This window comes from Coregonus lavaretus (genome assembly GCF_964263955.1).
Source record: "Coregonus lavaretus genome assembly, contig: HAP1_SCAFFOLD_740, whole genome shotgun sequence".
Taxonomy (NCBI): Eukaryota; Metazoa; Chordata; class Actinopteri; order Salmoniformes; family Salmonidae; genus Coregonus; species Coregonus lavaretus.
This window is the reverse complement of record NW_028160820.1, coordinates 51,450-74,725: the sequence shown is the minus strand read 5'-3', so window position 1 is coordinate 74,725 and position 23,276 is coordinate 51,450. Positions and strand designations below refer to the sequence as shown.

The 23,276-nt window shown below is 44.4% G+C and overlaps 1 pseudogene across 1 annotated transcript in view; it reads right to left on the bottom strand.

The window, feature by feature from the left end:
• The window catches only part of LOC311121412, a 69,801-nt pseudogene that overhangs the window by 40,675 nt on the left and 5,850 nt on the right, over nt 1-23,276 (bottom strand). The window contains exon 9 of the transcript in view: nt 2,201-2,330. The product of the transcript in view is annotated as an uncharacterized misc_RNA (transcript). The remainder of the gene's footprint in view (nt 1-2,200; nt 2,331-23,276) is intronic.

The window sequence follows — 23,276 nt, the reverse complement described above, 5'->3', positions numbered from 1 at the left end:
ATGCTTTCTGGTATAGTATACACACGTAACATGTAGGATTCCCAGAATATGTTCTATATTCTCATTATTAACTCATTATAATCAGTGGTTTAATTAGAGTATGATTGGCTAAATAAAACAATGGGCCTATGGTAATGCAACATTAAGTGATTCAAGGAAACTAGCCTATTTTGTTTGTTTATTTGCTCGGGCATCTGAATTACAATTATTCATGAACAATAATTTTGCATAGCTTATTCTTTTAACATTGAATAGCCTATAAATGGTTATTACAGCTTAGTTATTAAAACTTCATTTCTCACAAGAATGAGGTTGTGAATTGGGAGGTTCAGCTCGGTCTGGGCCTTACTAGGTCCCTCTTTTAAATCGCCAGCTCTGCTAAAAAGTGCCCACCAGAGTTCTACATAGGCCTAGAACACGGCCTGTGCTCTGGCTTCACATTGATGGTGACAGCGAGATGGAGATTGTGGCCAAAGCAATTTAGCCAAGGCCAGTTCAGTTGCCTCACTTCAGCCACAATGTTGGCCCTGTTGTCTGTGGCGATACAGGACATTAGATTTTCGTCAAGGGCCCAGTCAAGGAATTCCGGAATGTAGGTTGTTTCCAAACAGTTGGATTTCAGTGTCCAGTCTTTCGTCAGATAGTGCACTGTTAGGTTCATGTAAGGAGTCATATTTACACTTGACCACATGTCCATATTCAGTGCAAAAATAAACAAATCTACGTCCTTTAGCTCTGCCTTGTCACGGTGCTGTGTATGGGTGTGGTGTAGAATCAGGCGCAGGCAGCAGAGGGTAAGTCCAACAAGACTTTACTGAGCACGAAAATTAATCCAAAACAGCCCGGAGGCAAAAGACGCACACAGGCGTAAAATACAAGCGCACACACAGGTGCGTAAATCTCTCCTCACAAAACGAGGAGGAAGCTCAGGAAAAATAGCGTACCGACACGGGTAGCGCAACCACGACACGAACAATCACACACAACACAAACCTAACAACAAGGAAACTAAATAGGGTGCTAAATGAGACCTAACACAAAACAGGTGTGACTAACAGACAAAACCAAACAAACAAGAAACATCGAGCGGTGGCAGCTAGAACTCCGGAGACGACGACCGGCGAAACCTGCCCGAACAAGGAGGAGGAGCCGCCTCGGCCGAAACCGTGACATGCCTGAACCTCCCCCTTCACCTTGTTGAACAAGGTAGGGACCGCTGTTTGAGACAAATACTTTCTCCCCGGTAACTCGTATAGTCTGTCAAATTTCCAGAGCATTTATTTGAAGGCGGGTTTCTCCACCGTTCGTAAAGGCACCATTCCTATGACTAAATAACGAGTTCCAGTGTCTGGCAGTGCTCGCCACTTATCGGTGTCCCGTTTGTGGTGCTGGAATTCTTAGTAGGTAGCCTATGGGTTTTGCGCATATTCTGCAAACAGGCTGGCCAAGTCATCTGGTTCTCCATCGTCGTTAGGTGTGAAACTGAAATGTGCCCAAACAGGTTGTTATGTTTTTTTTTTTGCTATGAGAGCCATCTTTTTCACCTCACTCCTCTGATCTACTGTAACAATGAAAAAGGTCAGAGGTGAAGGTCAGAGGTCAGAGGCTACCCACCCACCCCCAGCCTGTAGGCTATAGATCTAGAGGTACTATAGTTACCCCCGGTCCCCACTTTTCACCTCAACCCCCCCCCTCCCCCTCTTCAATTAACCTGAATTGACCTTCAAAGATTCTCTCCTATTCGCGCATAGAGCAGATTTGGTGATTGCGGTGCATCAAAAGATAGTCCATCTATTAAACTGTCTATATCTCCTCCAACTAAGTCAGCAAAACAATACCATATAATCAATAGTTAACACTCCCGCTATGGATAAAGTATATCTACATTAAAATAAAGGTGATAAAACATTTTATGGAGAGAAAATCATACTTCTTTTTGGTTTTGACGGTAATTTTATTTTCATGGTGTTCTTCATCCAAAACCGTCAATGTCACGGTTATCCAATTACCGTCACAGCCCTACATTCAACCATTGTAAGTAATCGGATGCACAGTAAGCTCAACATGGGGATAGGACAGGTATAAAGTGTAGACTACAGTGTGTAATCATGTCCATGCTAATTGCTAACCTCCTGGTGTCCACTGAAGGCTGCATGGTGCAGCGCCGTGCGCCCGGCCCGGTCTGACACGTTCACGTTGCTGAGGAGAGGGACCAGGGCCTCGGCACAGCGGACTGCCTTATTGGCCGCAGCGATGTGGAGCGGCGTTTGCCAGTTCTTGTCCCTGGCGTTCACATCAGCAGAGTGTTTCAATAACACCTGGACAGCCTCCTACAGGAACACAGTTCAAATAATAATAATAATATGCCATTAACAGACGCTTTTATCCAAAGCAACTTACAGTCGTGCGTGCATACATTTTTGTGTATGGGTGGTCCCGGGGATCGAACCCACTACCTTGGCGTTACAAGCGCCGTGCTCTACCAGCTGAGCTACAGAGGACCACAGTCCAAAGTCGAACAAATCATGTTCAACTTTGTTTAAAGTGCATTTAAAAATCACAACACACTTAACAGTCAAACACATATGCACAGGAGTGTGTGTGAGGGCTGACAGTATCACTACACGTACCTCACTGCAGGAAGCCAAGGCCCGGTGCAGAGGAGTGAGCCACTTGTTGTCTTTGGCATTTACTCTGGCTCCTGGGACACAGACAGAAAAACAGGTGACAGACCGACAGGGGGACAGACCGACAGGGGACACATTCAGTGCCTAACAACACACTATACAATACAAGTAAAATGATATACAACATAATTCTGACAAAATAAATGACATACCTGTACACGAAGAGACAACACACAATAGCTTAGCCCTTGGTCCAGCCACAGCTCTCGGGCACCTGCGTGAGCACATAGAAACTCACTGTCTAATCAGAGACTTCAACACATTAGTTCCCACAATGACTTCATCAACCTGCCCATCAACAATAAGCACTGGGACTACATAACAGAAGCCATAAAGTTGCATTTTTAAGTCACACATGCCCACTGGGCTAGTTTGTTCCCACCACAACCCACCAGGATGATGTCTGAAGGAGCTAGAAAGTTCCCCTCTACCACTCCTGCCTCCCTCAACTGAGGTACAATATCTGCGCGCAGAGTAGTAGCCATGGACCCACTATCTAACATCCCCTTCAGCTCAACTTTATCCTGTACTAGCACAGTGGTGTAAAACAAACTGTCATTCTGAGTAATTCTCATTGTGTTCTGAAAAATGACTGTGTTGTTCTTGGGTACTGACTCACAAAAGTAAGAATAAACAGATTGGATATCATCATCAGTGGAGGAAAAATAAGAATGCCCCACATTGCCCTCCTCAGAACGGAGGCTTTCTAGTTTTCCTGAGACCTGCCAGTCTGTCCACATCCAGGGTTCTGTCGCTGCCCAGCCTCACTACAGTCAAAGCTCATGTGGCCCGGAGAAAAGCACTTGACGCACAGCTGGTGCATCTGACAGTGAGCTTTGGTCCAGTGATTAGTGCTTCCACAGTCAGCGCACTCATGCTGACGTTTGTGGAACTGTTTACGGGGCCCTCTACATTTAACATGTTTAAGTCATTTAGCAGACGCTTTTATCCCGAGCGACTTACAGTTAGTGCATACGTTATTTTTATTTTTTCATACCCCCCGTGGGAATCGAACCCACAACCCTGGCGTTGCAAACACCATGCACTACGAACTGAGCCGGCCATTCCCTCCACTACCCTAGGCGACGCTGGTCCAATTGTGCGCCGCCCCATGGGTCTCCCGGTCGCGGCCGGCTACGACAGAGCCTGGATTCAAACCAGGATCTCTAGTGGCACAGCTAGCACTGCGATGTAGTGCATTAGACCACTGTGCCACTCACAGACTGAGTATTGCTGAGTATTGCTGACCAGAGCCTTCTCTAACAAAGTCAAAATTGTATTTAATGTCCCACCCTCAGATACAGATGATGCCTGGTCTGGTTCACAGCCACATTGAGAAAAAGATGACACATTAGGTATTTTCACAGGACCCACTCCCTCCTGAGGGCAGTCAAAAACAGCAGCAACCTGCTGTGAAAGTTGTGTTCTACATGCTTTACGTTCCCTTAACAGTTCATCCAACCGATCCTGTACCTCACTGGCTGTCCAGTCACGAATGGGTTTGCTCTTGAACACTTGGGCCAACTCTTTATCAGGACAGTTCCGTACAAACATGACTGCCAACTCTGAGCACTGATTGGGTAAGGTCCTGCCCTCACTCACAAGGTACTGTTCGGCTGCCTCTGCAGCTTTGTTAAGACTAATCCAGAAATCTATTGGACCCTCATTAGCATATGGTTTGATTGAATAGAAATCAGCTAATGGCATACCTGAGCAGACAGTATCCCCAAAGTGTTGCTTGAAAACACTGAACACCGCCTTAACATCTGTGACAAGGTTGTTACGCTTCCAGACTTTGGTCACATCACGTGCCCTCCCCATGAGCCTAGACATCACCTCCCCAACATTCCCAGACCCAGTGTAACCCCTCTTCTCTAGGTAGACTTCCATTAACTCCTCCCACTCCAGGACAGAGTACTTATCTGAGCCATCACCCCTAAAAAGAGGTGGAGCACTAACATCTGACTTCACAACCAGATTCAGCTTGGACGCATCAATAAAGGTTGACCCACACTGCTCAGGCAGGGGAAACTGCTGGGGTTGGTGAGGGGGACGGGCAGGAGAAAGACTTGAAACCCCAGGCTGCAGTAAACTCGCTCTGATAGATTCTCCTATCTCTGAACCAATCTGCTTAATAAGGTCACTAAGCTGACTCGGAGGCGTCCCATTATCACCGAGTACTGTGGATGATGGTACATCAAAAGACAGAGGTGGGATACCCTGGTCAGGTGGAACAAACAGCCTACCCCTCCCAGTGCTTGCAAACTCAGGACTAGCAAACGCTCTACTCCCAGGAGCTGAATGTACAATTGGTGTAAATGGAAGGACACCCCTCCCTCTACCCACACTAAAATCCACAGCATAACACGTCTTATGGATTTGAGAATCTTCCATGGCTCAACAGAGCACTAAAATACAATGTAATTTAGTGCATTCAAATACCAAAAAAAATTAATGCAATAAACAAATTCATCCAAAACATACAAATAAGCACGAATACCTGTATCTAATGAATATGCTACATTCACTTTAACTGTTTACAGTATATATTCACTTACAGTAAGCCATCAACAAATTCACATGCGCAGGTCGTGCACCTCATCCACATGCACAGCTCCGGCGGTCGGCTTGCCACAGGACACTGCCACAACTGGAATTCTGATGGTTGGATAATTTTTATTCGACCTGCACACGAAGAGACAACACACAATATGTTAGCTCTTGGTGCAGCCACAGCTCTCGGGCACCTTGCTAGTTGAAGGTCAGGCAAAAATGAACAGGTGCTGCATGCACACATTCAGTGCCTAACAACACACTATACAATACAAGTAAAATGATATACAACATAATTCTGACAAAATAAATGACATACCTGTACACGAAGAGACAACACACAATAGCTTAGCCCTTGGTGCAGCCACAGCTCTCGGGCACCTGCGTGAGCACATAGAAACTCACTCAAACACTGACCCAAATACTCCCGAGTTACAATAGGTACCCTAATTAGCGAGCTCGGTGAAAGTTGTTAACATACATCTTTATATTGTCCACATTGTAACAAAACCTGTAGTTGCGTAACAGCACTTTGTGTAACTTTACCACAGTTTTATATCGACAAATTACGGCGCCAAGGACAACATACCTTGCTAGTTGAAGGTCAGGCAAAAGAGAACAATAAGAGGGTACATAAATACAGATAACCCGCGATGGACCAAACCAAAATATACACAACTTTTACAATTAGGTGTATTTGCAATATAGATACATAAAAATGTTTGTACACCAAAAAATAACATTAGCTATGCAGCTGTAATTAAATAAAGAAACCACATTGAATTATTATTATTATTAACTTATTAACATCCCCTCTTGACCTGGCCTACTTGAACTGTCCTTGTGTGCAATTTGGTGCATAATCTAGGGGAACAACATCACACTACTACACATATAATTCAAGTCATACCTTTATTGTCATTCATGCTCTTATTTTTAACCTAGTAGTTTTGCAAAAGTGTAACCTGCGTCAATTCTAGGAAATATTGGAATAACGTGCTTAAGAGGAGCCCTGACACGCACAACAGGATAACACAACTACCACATTTTCAATTGACAATCATTGATTTAAATGGATGTGGTCAATAGATTTGTATAGGCATATATACTAATTTAATTTAACTTGTAAGCCAAGGTTGGATTAGTAGGTCTATGCAACATGCACCTGGATAACCGCGTCATGAATCGGAACGGGCTCCAACGTCCTCATATACACATTATGACAAAATAAAGATCTTAATATTTCACGAAATAAAGACATAGAAGAAAACAGGTTCTAGAAACTCAATTTCTCCATGGCAATAGAATGTAAACATGTAAATTGCGCCAAACATATCCAAATATCGCCTACAACTCAATTCTCAGCGCAGCATATTGGACGACTCCACAGGCATTGATCATTCGCGACTTTAAGTCATTCCTGTTATCTCTAGAGCATCCCGTATATTTATAGCGCTGCATTTCGTCCCCCTCTGACCATGGATAGGGTTGGGAGCATTCCTGAGTTCACTTATGGTCCCACTAAGGTAATCTTAGGAGATATTCCTTTTGGCATACTGTAAATGCCTGTGCATAATGTACCTAATAAAGCATAATTGTTTTAATTATCTTCAAAGGAATTCTGTAGAAGCAGCCTTTATTTTCAGACTCTGCAGGCCTGCTGGGAGGAAGCATATTACAATAAACAGGTAAGATTCATCCCACAAAAAAAGTAACCACAGAAAAAAAGAGATAGATTTAATCCCAAAACAAGAGTTTTATTTCAAGACAGTTTAGAGAAGATGGTCATAAGAGTTTTTAATATGACTTGCAAATTGTGAGACATGAGCAGTTGTGAAATGAGGCCCTTCTGAAAGCACATTATATGGTCTTTAGTGGCACGGTCTCACACCTTACCTCATCTTGCAGAAGAAGTTCATGGTCCACTATCTGCTGCTCCAGAGTCGAGGCCAGGTCTCGCCCCATGTCACCATGGAGCACATGAGCGACTGGCTGGTGTCTCAGGGCAAAAAATCCCTTAGGGAGAGGTGAGTTCCACGTCAGCTCTCACCTTCACTGCCATTCTCTGTCACCAGCAGCACTCCAGGAGGTGTGGGTAAAATAAACAACAGATCAATAGGAAGCCAGGAAAGTTGAAATGCTTTGTGTTTTATTTGAAGGGTGTGGAAGGAAACCCTGGAGGAGGGGAACGAACTCGCTCGGCTGGTAAGAGAATGAGAGTTAGAGACTTAGACTATCAGTCAGTGAGCTCCTTTCTAGCCTTTCAACAACTAGTCAGTACAGCAGAATATATCTGTTGTGAAATTACACTAATGGGACTTCCTGTTTCCTACGGCAGACCTGGGAAGTAAACACCTGCCTAAAAATGATTGACATGGAGCACAAGGCTGTCTGCAAGCTCCGCCGCTCTATGCACACCACCTCTCCAGCTGGCGCTGACATGTGAGTTCCATGTATTGCCCTGCATACAGCTTGCTCCATTCATCTACACATCTGGAGCTATGCAGAAAATAACTAGGGCAGTGTTCTCTGTGTGAACATTGCACATCGTTTAGCGTTCTCTGCTGCTTTTTGTTGATTTCAGCGACCCCAAGGTCCACATCATCGTGGAGAGAGCTGTGAGGAGCATTCTGGACAAGCTGTCCAATAAGACCTGTAGCAACCTGCTCAGCCCATCCCAGGTGGTGGTGGAGCTGGTGCCCAGGATCCTCCTGGCCCTGTGGCTTCAGCCAGAGGAAGGCCATTCAGATCACCCCATCCTCCTAAGCGGGATGGCTGTGAGTATGGTGGTGGCCGTAGGGGAGAAGCTCTCCAACACGTTGAAGGCCTCTTCTCCTCACACCCCTTTCTCCCGGGCTGCTGCTTTTGACTCTGTGAGGTCGATCCTCGGGAGAATCAGCCAGTCCTTCTCCCTGGATGACCTCAAGACCCCTTTTTTTATGAGCTCTGTCTGTGCCTTTGTGGCGGACGAGGTGAAAAGCTACTTCCAGCCTACTGCAGACACCCTGCGAGTTCCCCCTGTCCTAGTGGTGGCCTTCTCCGCCACACTACCAGCTGATATCCAAGCAGGTGAGTAGCACTCATAGAAAGCACTCTGACAGATGCCTTTTGTCATGACATCCTGGTGCCTTGTAGTAGTAGAGCCAATCAGGATTTTAATTGTCACCCCTAACACAGATGCAGACCAGGCTTCTTCCCAGCTGGAGGTTGTGGAAATCCCCCATAACACAGAGGCAGACCCAGCTTCTTCCCACCCGGAGGTTGTGGACATCACCCCTAACACAGAGAAAGACCCGGCTTCTGCCCACCTGGAGGTTGAGGGATTCACCCCTAACACAGAGTTTGACCCAGCTTCTCCCCACCTAGATGTTGTTGACATCACCCGTAGCAGAGAGGAAGACCCGGCTTCTTCCCACATAGTGGTTTTGGACATCACCCCTAACACAGAGGCACACCTGGCTTCTTCCCACCTGGAGGTTGCTGACAAAACCCGTAGCACAGAGGCAGACCCAGTATCTTACCACCTGGAAGTTGAGGACATCACCCCTAACACAGAGGCACACCTGGCTTCTTCCCATCAGGAGCTTGTGGACATCACCCCAAACACAGAGGCAGACCCGGGTTCTTCCCACCTAGAGATTGCGGTCATCAACCCTAACAAAGAGGCACACCTGGCTTCTTCCCACATGGAGGTTGTGAACGTCACCCCTAACACAGAGGCTGAGACGGCTTCTACCCACCTGAAGTTTGTGGACATCACCCCTAACACAGAGTCAGACCCTGCTTCTTCCCACCGTATGGTTGTTGACATCACCCATAACTCAGAGGCAGACCCAGCATCTTCCCACCTGGAGGTTGTGGACATCACCCCTAACACAGAGGCAGACCCGGCTTCTTCTCACCTGGAGGTTGTGGACATCACCCCTAACAAAGAGGCACACCTTGCTTCTTCCCACCTGGAGGTTGTGGACATCACCCCTAACAAAGAGGCACACCTGGCTTCTTCCCACAAGGAGCTTGTGGACATCACCCCTAACACAGAGGCTGAGACGGCTTCTACCCACCTGAAGTTTGTGGTCATCACCCCTAACACAGAGTTAGACCCGGCTTCTTCCTATCAGGAGGTTGTGGAAACCACCCCTAACACAGAGACAGACCCGGCTTCTTCCCACCTGGAGCTTGTGGACATCACCCCAAACACAGAGGCAGACCCGGCTTCTTCCCACCTAGAGATTGCGGACATCAATTCTAACAAAGAGGCACACCTGGCATCTTCCCACCTGGAGGTTGTGGACATCACCCCAAACACAGAGGCAGATCCTGCTTCTTCCCACCTGGAGTTTGTGGACATCACCCCTAACACAGATGCAGACCCGGTTTCTTCCCACCTAGAGGTTGTGGACATCACCCCAAACACAGAGGCAGATCCTGCTTCTTCCCACCTGGAGCTTGTGGACCTCACCCCTAACACAGATGCATACCCTGCTTCTTCACTCTTGGAGGTTGTGGACGTCACACCTGAAGAAAAGCCTCTCATGGTGGCCGTCTACGCCACTCTGCCATCTGACATCCAAGCAGGTGAGTAAGACTTATAGAAAGCACTCTGACAGGTGCCGTTCATCATGATAACATGTCAAGTGTTGGTCCCATGTTTCATGAGCTGAAATAAAAGATCCCATTCAACTGGCCAGTGTTTAGAACCTACGGTTTGCATTTATTTACATTCTGTCCTGCTTTTGTCCCTTTCCAGAGGATGTTGCTGTGGTCACCCTGGACGTCACCCCACACGTCACCAAGGACGTGACCCTGGATGTTCCATGCAGGGCGAGGAAAGGGGCAGTCCAGCGTTTTTTTTGCAGGCTTTGGAGGGCAGTGTGCTGCTGCGCTTGCCACAAGGAAGAGGAGGAACAATATTAATTATTCATTAGACCAGAAACAGGATTGAACCATAGACCATTAAATTCTTTGCATTATAGTTGCCTTCAATTCTGATTTTCTTCTGTTTAATTCTTAATTAATTTCAGAACATTTCTCTAAACTTTGTGGAGTAGGTTGTATAAATAAGTGGGAAACATCCCAATCGCAATTTTAATGCTTTTAATAATTAACTTATTACATTTTTTTTAGATGTATTATTTGACAAAAAAGTGGAGGGCGCGACAAAAAAACTTTAATCATCATAGAAAACTCTTGCTCACTATTAAAAATGCATTGTTTTATTTAAGCAAGGTTAAAAGATTAACGTTTCGGTCTAGTCTATGACGATATGCAAGTTGTGTTTGCCCAGTTAAAGGGCGACCCAGACTCACCCTGGTTCTTGAGGGTTGCAGACACTGAATAATTATCATTTGAAATAAATGGCACTTTTCAAGTCTTGACTAAAAATCTTTAATGAATATGAATTTAAATACAATTGACTTGAGGATCAGAGCAGGCAGGCTGACTGGCTTGCCCTGAAGGCCCTCTGCCTCTACCTCTGTGTGGTTAATCTCAGCCAAGAGGTTGTATGGGTTGTCTGTCTCTCTCTGGGTGTGAATCACTATCACTATGACCTCTCGCTCCGCCTGCCCGTTGGCCTGATTAGAAAGCTTCCCCTCTCATTCCTTGCTCACAGGAGCAGGGGTGATGGCATCCGGGGTAACCTCCTCCTCTCCTGTATCTAACCCATCTTTCTGGCTGTGAGTTCGACTGAGGTCACTCGTTCTCTCTCCCAGGGTGTTGGATAGTTTCTCCTCCTCTGTGTCTTGTGTATTTTCTACATTGTAGAATAATAGTGAAGACATCAAAACTATTAAATAACACATATGGCATCATGTAGTAACCAAAAACGTGTTACACATATCAAAATATGTTTGAGATGTGAGATTCTTCAAAGTAGCCACCCTTTGCCTTGATCACAGCTTTGTACATACAGAATAATACGAAATGTTCTGAGACCAGGTTGCGCTTTCACCTCCCCCGGTAAGAGGGGAATAAGGCAACCTCAGAGTTACATTCAAGGATACTTTATTGACACACACGGATGAAATGGACATGGAAAGGTAGTGGAATGATAGTGGTCCTGTAATGGACAGATAACAGGGGTAATGAATATGCACAATAACTGATAGCACAAGTAGAGCAACAACGCTATTAACAAAGGAAGGGCTGTATTAATGGCATAATGCTACCTGCGGAGTATTACACAACACAGTAAAACACAGAGAGGCAACTTACAATAGGCAATGGTAGTAAATATAAAGAACAACAAGTAAGAATGATATACATGTTACAAACTCACTTTGTGCACGTACACTATCCCACGGTATATCTGTGCATTCAAATTGTCATCGATAAATGCAATTGTGTTCATTGTCTGTAGCTTATGCCTGCCCATACCATAACCCCACTGCCACCATGGAGCATTCACAACGTTGACATCAGCCAACAGCTCGCCCATACGCTGCTTTACAAGTGGTCTGAAGTCGTGAGGCCAGTTAGAAGTACTGCCAAATTCTCTAAAGCCGCCTTGGCTTATGGTTGAGAAATTAACATAAACATATCTGTTAACAGCTCTGGTGGACATTCCTGCAGTCCGTAAGCCAATTGCACGCTGCCTCAAAACTTGAAACATCTGTGCATTGTGTTGTGTGACAAAACTGCACATTTTAGAGTGGCATTTTATTATCCTCAGCACAAGGTGCACCTGTGTAATTATCATGCTGTTTAATCAGCTTCTTGATATGCCATATTTGTCAGGTGGATGGATTATCTTGGCAAAGGAGAAATGCTCGCTTACAGGGATGAAAACAAATTTGTGCACACAATTTGAGAAAAATAAGCTTTTTGTGCGAACAAAATATTTCACGCTTTTATTTCAGCTCATGAAACATGGGACCAACACTTTACATATTGCGTTAATATTTTTGTTCAGTGTAGTTATTAGGTTGGGAGAATGGGATCCTATCTGGGCTAGCTAAAGCCAACTTCATGGTTAGTAGTATGACAGAGAAAAAATAACAAGACAAATTTAAACATCACAAATCTGAGGGGGCAGGTGACCCTGTGCCCCCTTTGGGCATGACGTCTCTGCTATCAACCACATCATTCTGTCTCCGTGAATATTCAAAACAGACACATTCATTCAGGTCTGGTACAGTTCCTACCATATAGATCAGGGATGGACAATTCCTGTCCTTGGGGGCCGGAGTGGTGTCACACTTTTTCCGCACACTCTAGGAGCTCAGATGCAATAATTTAATAACCTAATAACCAAAGTTTCGACAGACAAGCTGTCTTCATCAGGGTATCCTGACGTTGGTTATTAAGTTATTAAATTATTGCATCTGAGCTCCTAGAGTGTGCGGCTCTCCTTTTCTTTTTCAAGTGTTCTACTCCGATAGCCAGCATCTCGCCTAAATAGGTGTGCGTTTCTTTCGCCTCCATATTAATCTGGTACTGGTCCTACCATATAGATCAGGCATGGACAATTCCAGTCCTTGGGGGTCGGAGTGGTGTCACACTTTTTCCCCATCCCTAGCAAACACAGCTGATTAAACGTATTGCATTCTAAACTGAAGCCCATGAGTAATTGATTATTAGAGTCAAATGTGTTAGCTGGGGCTGGGGAACAAGTGTAACACCAATCAGGTCCCGAGGACTGGAGTTGCCCATCCCTGATATAGATGCTCTGTTTGCACACATCGAGGGATGTGGTGACAGTGGAGACAAGGGAACACACATGAACAGCTTTGTCCTTTTAGAAGGTCGTCATAATCCTTACATAAATATGATGTGTATGCAAGAAATGCAGAGCCACTTCCAAAAACATATTGACAGAGTCTAGTATCTAGTAATCTAATCAATTAGTTTTCAACCCCTTTGTTATGGCAAGCCTAAATAATCTCAGGAGTAAAAATGTGCTTAACAAGTCACATAATCAGTTAGATGGACTCACTATGTGTGCAATAATAGTGATTTTCAAATGACTACATAATCTCTGTACCCCACACATACAATTATCTATAAGGTCCCTCAGTCCAGCAGTGAATTTGAAACATAGATTCAACCACAAAGACCAGGGAGGTTTTCCAATGCCTCGCAAAGTAGGGCACCTTTTGGTAGATGGGTACAATTAAAGCAGACATTGAATATTCCTTTGAGCATGGTGAAGGTATTAATTACGCTTTGGATGGTGTATTAATACACCCAGTCACTACAAAAATACAGGCGTCCTTCCTAACTCAGCTGCAGGAGAGGAAGGAAAACTATCAGGGATTTCACCATGAGGCCAATGGTGGCTTTAAAACAGTTAGAAAGTTTAATGGCTTTGATAGGAGAAAACTGAGGATGAATCATCAACATTGTAGTTACTCCACAATACTAACCTAATTGACAGAGTATGCACTCACTAACTGTAAGTCGCTCTGGATAAGAGCGTCTGCTAAATGACTAAAATGTAAATGTAAAAGAAGGAAACCTTACATGCATTGTGTTTGCAATAAGGCACTAAAGTAAAACTGCAAATAATGTGGCAAAGAAATTAACTTTATGTCCTGAATACAAAGTGTAATGTTTGGGGCAAATCCAACACAACACATCACTGAGTACCACTCTTCATATTTCCAAGCATGGTGGTGGCTGCATCATGTTATGGGTATGCATGTCATTGGCAAGGACTAGAGACTTTTTTAGGATAAAAAGAAACAGAATAGAGCTAAGTACAGTCAGAATCCTAGAGGAAAACCTGGTTCAGTCTGCTTTCCAACAGACACTGGGAGACAAATTCCCTCTTCAGCAGGACAATAACCTAAAACACAAGGCCAAATATTCACTGGAGTTGCTTACCAAGATGACATTGAATGTTCCTGAGTGGCTTAGTTACAGTTTTGACTTAATTTGGCTTGAAAACTTATGGCAAAAAAAAAAAATGGCTGTCTATATAATGTATATTGCATATATTTTACAATCCAGTTGTGCAAAGCTCTTGGAGACTTACCCAGAAAGACACAGCTTTAATCGACTCAGGGGTGTGAATACTTATATAAATGAGATATTTCTGTATTTCATTTCCAATACATTTGCAAAAATTTCAAAAACGTGTTTTCACTTTGTCATTATGGGGTATTGTATGTAGCTGCGTGAGAGAAAATATTATAATTGAATCCATTTTGAATTCAGGCTGTAAGAAAACAACATGTGGAATAAGTTAAGGGGTATGAATACTTTCTGAATGTACTGTATATCTGCAAGAAAATGATAAATATGTGAATGTTTGAAAGGGGGTCATATAAACATTGCCTTATTTATATTTTTACAGACAATATTAAGTGAATTCTGTCTGAAATAGTCATGCTATAATGGGCATAGTTTCTCAGACCAAATTTCCATTCTGGCTGAAACAAAGCAATCTGATCATGCTCCAGTCAAATATAGCTATAGGGAATGCCTATACATTGTCCAATCTCCTTCCACACATTGATTTCATTCTTCGCATCTTTATTCAGAAACAAACAAACTTGAAATTAAGTGCTGTTTCAGTGTCTTGTTGCAGGTTGTGCAATGTTCAAAAGTGTGTGTGATATTAGCATTAACTTGTGTGTGTGGTGTCAAGTGTGGATGGTCCTATGTATGCAAATAGCCGAGATTGGATATTTCAGCACCATGGACAGCAGCGACATTGGGATAGCGAGATCTGTAATTCAGCAACACATGACACTGGATAGCGGCTGTCTCAGGTGAACTTGGCATTGGGAAAATCCCATCTAATAGGAAACGAGGCATAGGAGGCAAAAAGACTGAAGGAGAAGACTCCCACAGGAACTCTATGCTTAACTGTTCTGCCACATTCATTTCAAATGTTACATTTTTCGATTTGTAAATAAAAGGGAACACATCTGCAAATAATGTAAATTGACTTTTCTAACTACACTGTACAGCTTTAGTGTGTCTGTGTGTCATAGGTACAACTGCAAGCAATTCGCTTCTCAAATCCTTCTCAAATGTCTGTTTAATGTGAGAAACTAAATTAAAAACAACCGTTAGACTAATACAATGCGTACTGTCACAAATTATTACTATTCCCAACAAGACAACGAAGTGATGGTCTTTACCCACCATGGAGACTTATAAAGTCTACTTCCCCCCCACCAAAAGTTCCCACGCAGAGCGATGTTGTTTACTACATCATTATGCATATGCAGCGTGGTTCGTTCTGCGTTGTGTACTTTTAATTAGGACACTGCCACAACTGGAATTCTGATGGTTGGATAATTTTTATTCGACCTGCACACGAAGAGACAAAAAAATGATGTTAGCCCTTGGTGCAGCCACAGCTCTCGGGCACCTTGCTAGTTGAAGGTCAGGCAAAAGAGAACAGGTGCTGCATAAACACATTCAGTGCCTAACAACACACTATACAATACAAGTAAAATGATATTCAACATAATTCTGACAAAATAAATGACATACCTGTACACGAAGAGACAACACACAATAGGTTAGCCCTTGGTGCAGCCACAGCTCTCGGGCACCTGCGTGAGCACATAGAAACTCACTCAAACACTGACCCAAATACTCCCGAGTTACAATAGGTACCCAAATTAGCGAGCTTGGTGAAAGTTGTTAACATAAATCTTTATATTGTCCACATTGTAACAAAACCTATAGTTGCGTAACAGCACTTTGTGTAACTTTACCACAGTTTTATATTGACAAATTACGGCGCCAAGGACAACATACCTTGCTAGTTGAAGGACAGGCAAAAGAGAACAATAAGAGGGTACATAAATACAGATAACCCGCGATGGACCAAACCAAAATATACACAACTTTTACAATTAGGTGTATTTACAATATAGATATATAAAAATGTTTGTACACCAAAAAATTACATTAGCTATGCAGCTGTAATTAAATAAAAACCACATTGAATTAATATTATTATTATTATTATTATTAACTTATTAACATCCCCTCTTGACCTGGCCTAGTTGAACTGTCCTTGTGTGCAATTTGGTGCATAATCTAGGGGAACAACATCACACTACTACATTCACCCCTACTGTTTTACACTATATTATAAACACAAAACAAAACACATAACCTCGAAGGTAACAAAGCAAAGAAAGAAAAAAAACATTCCACACCCACAGGGCGACAGAGTAACCCAGTGTAGTCCCTTAATTCTAGACCCACAAATGGTCGATCAGCTGGAAAGCTATCCCGTGAAGGATTAGGAAAAATAAGAGGTAGCTAATCCCTTATTCAACCCTATACAAAAAATGCCAAATACATTTTATGCTGATGAACTACACACAAAGTTACATGAATTGTCAAAAATATTAGACAAACCCACAAATCACTCTAAGACCCACTTAGATTACCACATACACACAACAAAGAAAAGGTAGGCAATATCCTACCGTCACTGAGAAACCAAGAATTGTTTCATTTCCTGTGTAGACATAGTTTGGATTAGCCTATTCACTGGATTAATAAATCTACCTAGTCTAGTCCGAACACCCTCACCCAAAAACCTAGCAGGAATGTTACGGACAGCACCAACCGTGCTCAAAGGTCTAACCTCAGGTTGGGGAGTACTACAGATCAGCATATCCGGAGCCAGCACACTTTCAATTTCCGACTCAACACTAGTAGTGTCAGACGACTGATCAGAATCCTGGTAGATTGTCACAGACCAGACTGACAAAGCATCTTCAACCAAGTTAACAACATCAGGCACAGCACCATCCCAGCTGAGTGGAGTTTCACTATCAGAATTCTTGTAGGCTTTGGGGATCTCAGCCCCGAAACCTGAAGGATCTGGAGAAGGTCTGTATGGAGGAGTGGGTCAAAATCCCTGCTGCAGTGTGTGCAAACCTGGTCAAGACCTACAGGAAACGTATGATCTCTGTAATTGCAAACAAAGGTTTCTGTACCAAATAATAAGTTCTGCTTTTCTGATGTATCAAATACTTATGTCATGCAATAAAATGCAAATTAATTACTTAAAAATCATACAATGTGATTTTCTGGATTTTTGTTTTACATTCCGTCTCTCACAGTTGAAGTGTATGTATGATAAAAATTACAGACCTCTACATGCTTTGTAAGTAGGAAAACCTGCAAAATCGGCAGTGTATCAAATACTTGTTCTCCCCACTGTATGTACTGGATATCATTTTTATTTTACATTTTTAGTCATTTAGCAGACGCTCTTATCCAGAGCGACTTACAGTTAGTGAGTGCATACATCATTTTTATTTTTCATACTGGCCCCCCGTGGGAATCGAACCCACAACCCTGGCGTTGCAAACGCCATGCTCTACCAACTGAGCATGCTCTACCTGCCGGCCATTCCCTCCCCTACCCTGGACAACGCTGGGCCAATTGTGCGGCGCCCCATGGGTCTCCCGGTCGCAGCCGGCTACGACAGAGCCTTTGATTCGAACCAGAATCTCTAGTGGCACAGCTAGCACTGCGATGCAGTGCCTTAGACCACTGCGCCACTCAAAGGGTGCCAGCTTTGCAACCCATCTCTGCTCGCATGCATCGTCTCGGCTTTGTAAGAATATATTTGAGTGGATCGTTGTCGGTCCACACAGTAAACTTATGCCCTCGCAGCCAATGGCTGAATTTATCATGAATGGCCCATTTCATGGCTAGAAATTCCAGCCGGTGAGCAGGATACTTGGATTGTGCATGATTAAGAGATTTACTAGCAAAAGCTATCGGCCTGGCTATGTCCTTCCCATCTTGCACTTGTGATAGTACAGCTCCCAAAACACTAGTAGATGCATCCACGGAAAGTAGAAATGGCTGAGAAAAATCTGGATGAACCAGCAGTGCCTGGTCAACTAGTGCTGATTTCAAAGCTTCAAAAGCGAGTCGACATTCGGCAGTCCAGTCTGCAGCAGTGAGCCTGCGAGGGGGACCAGGCCTCTTCCTACCCTTGCCTCTCCTAGGCTTCTTCTGACCTGTAGTTAGCTGAAACAATGGCCTAGCAACCATGGAACAATTCTCAATGTAGTGCTAATAGTATACTACCATACCAAGGAAAGAACCTATTTTGATAGGAGACGGTGTGACACCATCAGCTTCACTCTCAGCTTCACTCTCAGTCACATTCAAAATGGTTTGAACTTTAGCAGGGTCAGTGGCTACACCCTCCTGAGAAATGATGTGGCCCAAAAACTTTACAGACCTCCTCAGAAACTTGCACTTAGACGGAGACAGTTTAAGGTTGTGCGCCTGCAACCGCTGAAAAACCATCTCAAGTCTCTGCAGACTCTCTTCCTCCGTCTTAGCAAAAACCATCAGATCATCCAAGTAACAAAGGAGACTTAGAACGTTTTGGTCACCAAAGATGGTCAGCATCATTCTCATAAAAGTAGCCGGGCTGTTGCAGAGGCCCTGAGGTAACCGATTGTACTCGTGCAGACCTAAAGGGGAGGAAAAGGCAGTGTATTTCTTGTCCTCTTCATGCAGTGGCACGTTGTAATACCCTGACGTCAAATCCATTGTGCTGAAGAAGGCATTACCTCCCAGTGCGGCCAGTACATCAGCCTGATGAGGCAGGGGATGAGCATCCTTTACTGTGCGGGCATTTAACCACCTGAAGTCAGTACATAGGCGCAAGTCCCCATTCTTTTTCCATACCAGCACCAATGGTGAGGCATACTCGCTGCTGGATTTTCTGACGATTTCCTTTTCCTCCATATCATCCAGTGTTTCCCTGAGTTTTTGGTAATGAGCTGGAGACAGCCTACGATAAGGTCATCGAAATGGGCGGTCATCAGTCAGCCGTATGCGAAGGCAGAACTCCTTTGCCTCGCCACAATCTAGGCTATGTCTAGAGAACACTGTGTCATACTTCCCAATTAAGTTGACAAGTTTATCTTTCCAGAACTGTGAAACTGGACACTCCTCAACAGACAGGCCTTGAAGTCCAAGATTCCTCAGTGTACTGTTGCCATTATCTACACTGCCACCAACTGAACTCTTAGCTGTCAGACTGCCATGTGATCTGTCACATTGAGCCTTTGCCACATTCTGATGAGCTGCTTGCTGCTTGACATCATTAAAATACTCCAATGCAATGCAAGGGTACACATCCGCCACTTTAGCATTTCGTCTCAGGGTAACTGCCGATGTTGTTGGATTCACAATCTTCACAGGGAGCCATCCATCCCCCCACAGAGGCGTAACTACTCTCCCCACTAGTATGTGTCGATTCACACAACGAGACGTGCTGGGCTCGACAACAACAGTACTGCCCACAGAGAGTTTTGTCTTTGGCGGTAGGCGGCCCCACACCAGATGCTCACTCATGGGTTGGAGCGTTACTGCTATCTTCAACTTAATGGTGCCCACTTTATCTGGGATGGAGTCTCCTCTCCATCTCTCCAGATTTGACATCACACTGGCTAGAGGAACCTGGTGTACCCGCCACCCGCCACCCGCCAGTAGCTGTCATTTGATTTGAACTGTCTAATCAGAGACTTCAACACATTAGTTCCCACAATGAGTTCATCAACCTGCCCATCAACAATAAGCACTGGGACTACATAACAGAAGCCATAAAGTTGAATTTTTAAGTCACACATGCCCACTGGGCTAGTTTGTTCCCACCACAACCCACCAGGATGATGTCTGAAGGAGCTAGAAAGTTCCCCTCTACCACTCCTGCCTCCCTCAACCGAGGTACAATATCTGCGCGCAGAGTAGTAGCCATGGACCCACTATCTAACATCCCCTTCAGCTCAACTTTATCCTGTACTAGCACAGTGGTGTAAAACAAACTGTCATTCTGATTGTGTTCTGAAAAATGACTGTGTTGTTCTTGGGTACTGACTCACAAAAGTAAGAATAAACAGATTGGATATCATCATCAGTGGAGGAAAAATAAGAATGCCCCACATTGCCCTCATTTAGCAGACGCTCTTATCCAGAGCGACTTACAGTTAGTGCATACGTTATTAAATTTTTTCATACCCCCCGTGGGAATCAAACCCACAACCCTGGCGTTGCAAACACCATGCTCTACGAACTGAGCCGGCCATTCCCTCCACTACCCTAGGCGACGCTGGTCCAATTGTGCGCCGCCCCATGGGTCTCCCGGTCGCGGCCGGCTACGACAGAGCCTGGATTCGAACCAGGATCTCTAGTGGCACAGCTAGCACTGCGATGTAGTGCCTTAGACCACTGCGCCACTCACAGACTGAGTATTGCTGACCAGAGCCTTCTCTAACAAAGTCAAAACTTTCTTTAATGTCCCACCCTCAGATACAGATGGTGCCAGGTCTGGTTCACGGCCACATTGAGAAAAAGATGACACATTAGGTCTTTTCACAGGACCCACTCCCTCCTGAGGGCAGTCAAAAACAGCAGCAACCTGCTGTGAAAGTTGTGTTCTACATGCTTTACGTTCCCTTAACAGTTCATCCAACCGATCCTGTACCTCACTGGCTGTCCAGTCACGAATGGGTTTGCTCTTGAACACTTGGGCCAACTCTTTATCAGGACAGTTGCGTACAAACATGACTGCCAACTCTGAGCACTGATTGGGTAAGGTCCTGCCCTCACTCACAAGGTACTGTTCGGCTGCCTCTGCAGCTTTGTTAAGCCTAATCCAGAAATCTATTGGACCCTCATTAGCTTATGGTTTGATTGAATAGAAATCAGCTAATGGCATACCTGAGCAGACAGTATCCCCAAAGTGTTGCTTGAAAACACTGAACACCGCCTTAACATCTGTGACAACAAGGTTGTTACGCTTCCAGACTTTGGTCACATCCCGTGCCCTCCCCATGAGCCTAGACATCACCTCCCCAACATTCCCAGACCCAGTGTAACCCCTCTTCTCTAGGTAGACTTCCATTAACTCCTCCCACTCCAGGACAGAGTACTTATCTGAGCCATCACCCCTAAAAAGAGGTGGAGCACTAACATCTGACTTCACAACCAGATTCAGCTTGGACGCATCAATAAAGGTTGACCCACACTGCTCAGGCAGGGGAAACTGCTGGGGTTGGTGAGGGGGACGGGCAGGAGAAAGACTTGAAACCCCAGGCTGCAGTAAACTCGCTCTGATAGATTCTCCTATCTCTGAACCAATCTGCTTAATAAGGTCACTAAGCTGACTCGGAGGCATCCCATTATCACCGAGTACTGTGGATGATGGTACTTCAAAAGACAGAGGTGGGATACCCTGGTCAGGTGGAACAAACAGCCTACCCCTCCCAGTGCTTGCAAACTCAGGACTAGCAAACGCTCTACTCCCAGGAGCTGACTGTACAATTGGTGTAAATGGAAGGACACCCCTCCCTCTACCCACACTAAAATCCCCAGCATAACACGTCTTATGGATTTGAGAATCTTCCATGGCTCAACAGAGCACTAAAATACAATGTAATTTAGTGCATTTAAATACCCCAAAAAATTAATGCAATAAACAAATTCATCCAAAACATACAAATAAGCACGAATACCTGTATCTAATGAATATGCTACATTCACTTTCACTGTTTACAGTATATATTCACTTACAGTAAGCCATCAACAAATTCACATGCGCAGGTCGTGCACCTCATCCACATGCACAGCTCCGGCGGTCGGCTTGAGCTGACCAGTCGGCAGGTCACGTAATTAGGACACTGCCACAACTGGAATTCTGATGGTTGGATAATTTTTATTCGACCTGCACACGAAGAGACAACACACAATATGTTAGCTCTTGGTGCAGCCACAGCTCTCGGGCACCTTGCTAGTTGAAGGTCAGGCAAAAGAGAACAGGTGCTGCATGCACACATTCCGTGCCTAACAACACACTATACAATACAAGTAAAATGATATACAACATAATTCTGACAAAATAAATGACATACCTGTACACGAAGAGACAACACACAATAGCTTAGCCCTTGGTGCAGCCACAGCTCTCGGGCACCTGCGTGAGCACATAGAAACTCACTGTCTAATCAGAGACTTCAACACATTAGTTCCCACAATGAGTTCATCAACCTGCCCATCAACAATAAGCACTGGGACTACATAACAGAAGCCATAAAGTTGCATTTTTAAGTCACACATGCCCACTGGGCTAGTTTGTTCCCACCACAATCCACCAGGATAATGTCTGAAGGAGCTAGAAAGTTCCCCTCTACCACTCCTGCCTCCCTCAACCGAGGTACAATATCTGCGCGCAGAGTAGTAGCCATGGACCCACTATCTAACATCCCCTTCAGCTCAACTTTATCCTGTACTAGCACAGTGGTGTAAAACAAACTGTCTTTCTGATTAATTCTCATTGTGTTCTGAAAAATGACTGTGTTGTTCTTGGGTACTGACTCACAAAAGTAAGAATAAACAGATTGGATATCATCATCAGTGGAGGAAAAATAAGAATGCCCCACATTGCCCTCCTCAGAACGGAGGCTTTCTAGTTTTCCTGAGACCTGCCAGTCTGTCCACATCCAGGGTTCTGTCGCTGCCCAGCCTCACTACAGTCAAAGCTCATGTGGCCCGGAGAAAAGCACTTGACGCCAGTGGCGGCTCCTGAAAAAATTCTCAGGAGGGGCAATTTTTCTGATGATTTAGGTGACCTACACACATTTTAAAAAAGATATGTCCAGCAACAACATGAAGACAGGGGCAGCATATAAGTCAATACCAGAAGCATTTATTGACTGATCTGGGGAGATGGATTCCAGTTTCTGTGACAGATTATAAATAATCTCTGATGCCTTTGTTATATTAGCTTTTGGTTGAATGTACTGTCGTAGTAAATATATAATGTTATAGCTTGGTCTGACTAAAATCTTGTGCATGACCCATTTTGTGTTGGGCCTTTGTATTCAATACAATGAACAAGAGTCCTATCTTGTCAGCCTTGTCAGCAGGTGGCTAAGGATAACACCCACGCCATAGGTCTCTCAGTTCTTCCAACTCACGAGTTCTTGCCCTGAGGACACACACACACACACCACACACACACACACACACACACACACACACACACACACACATCATCACTGATAAACACACACACACACACAC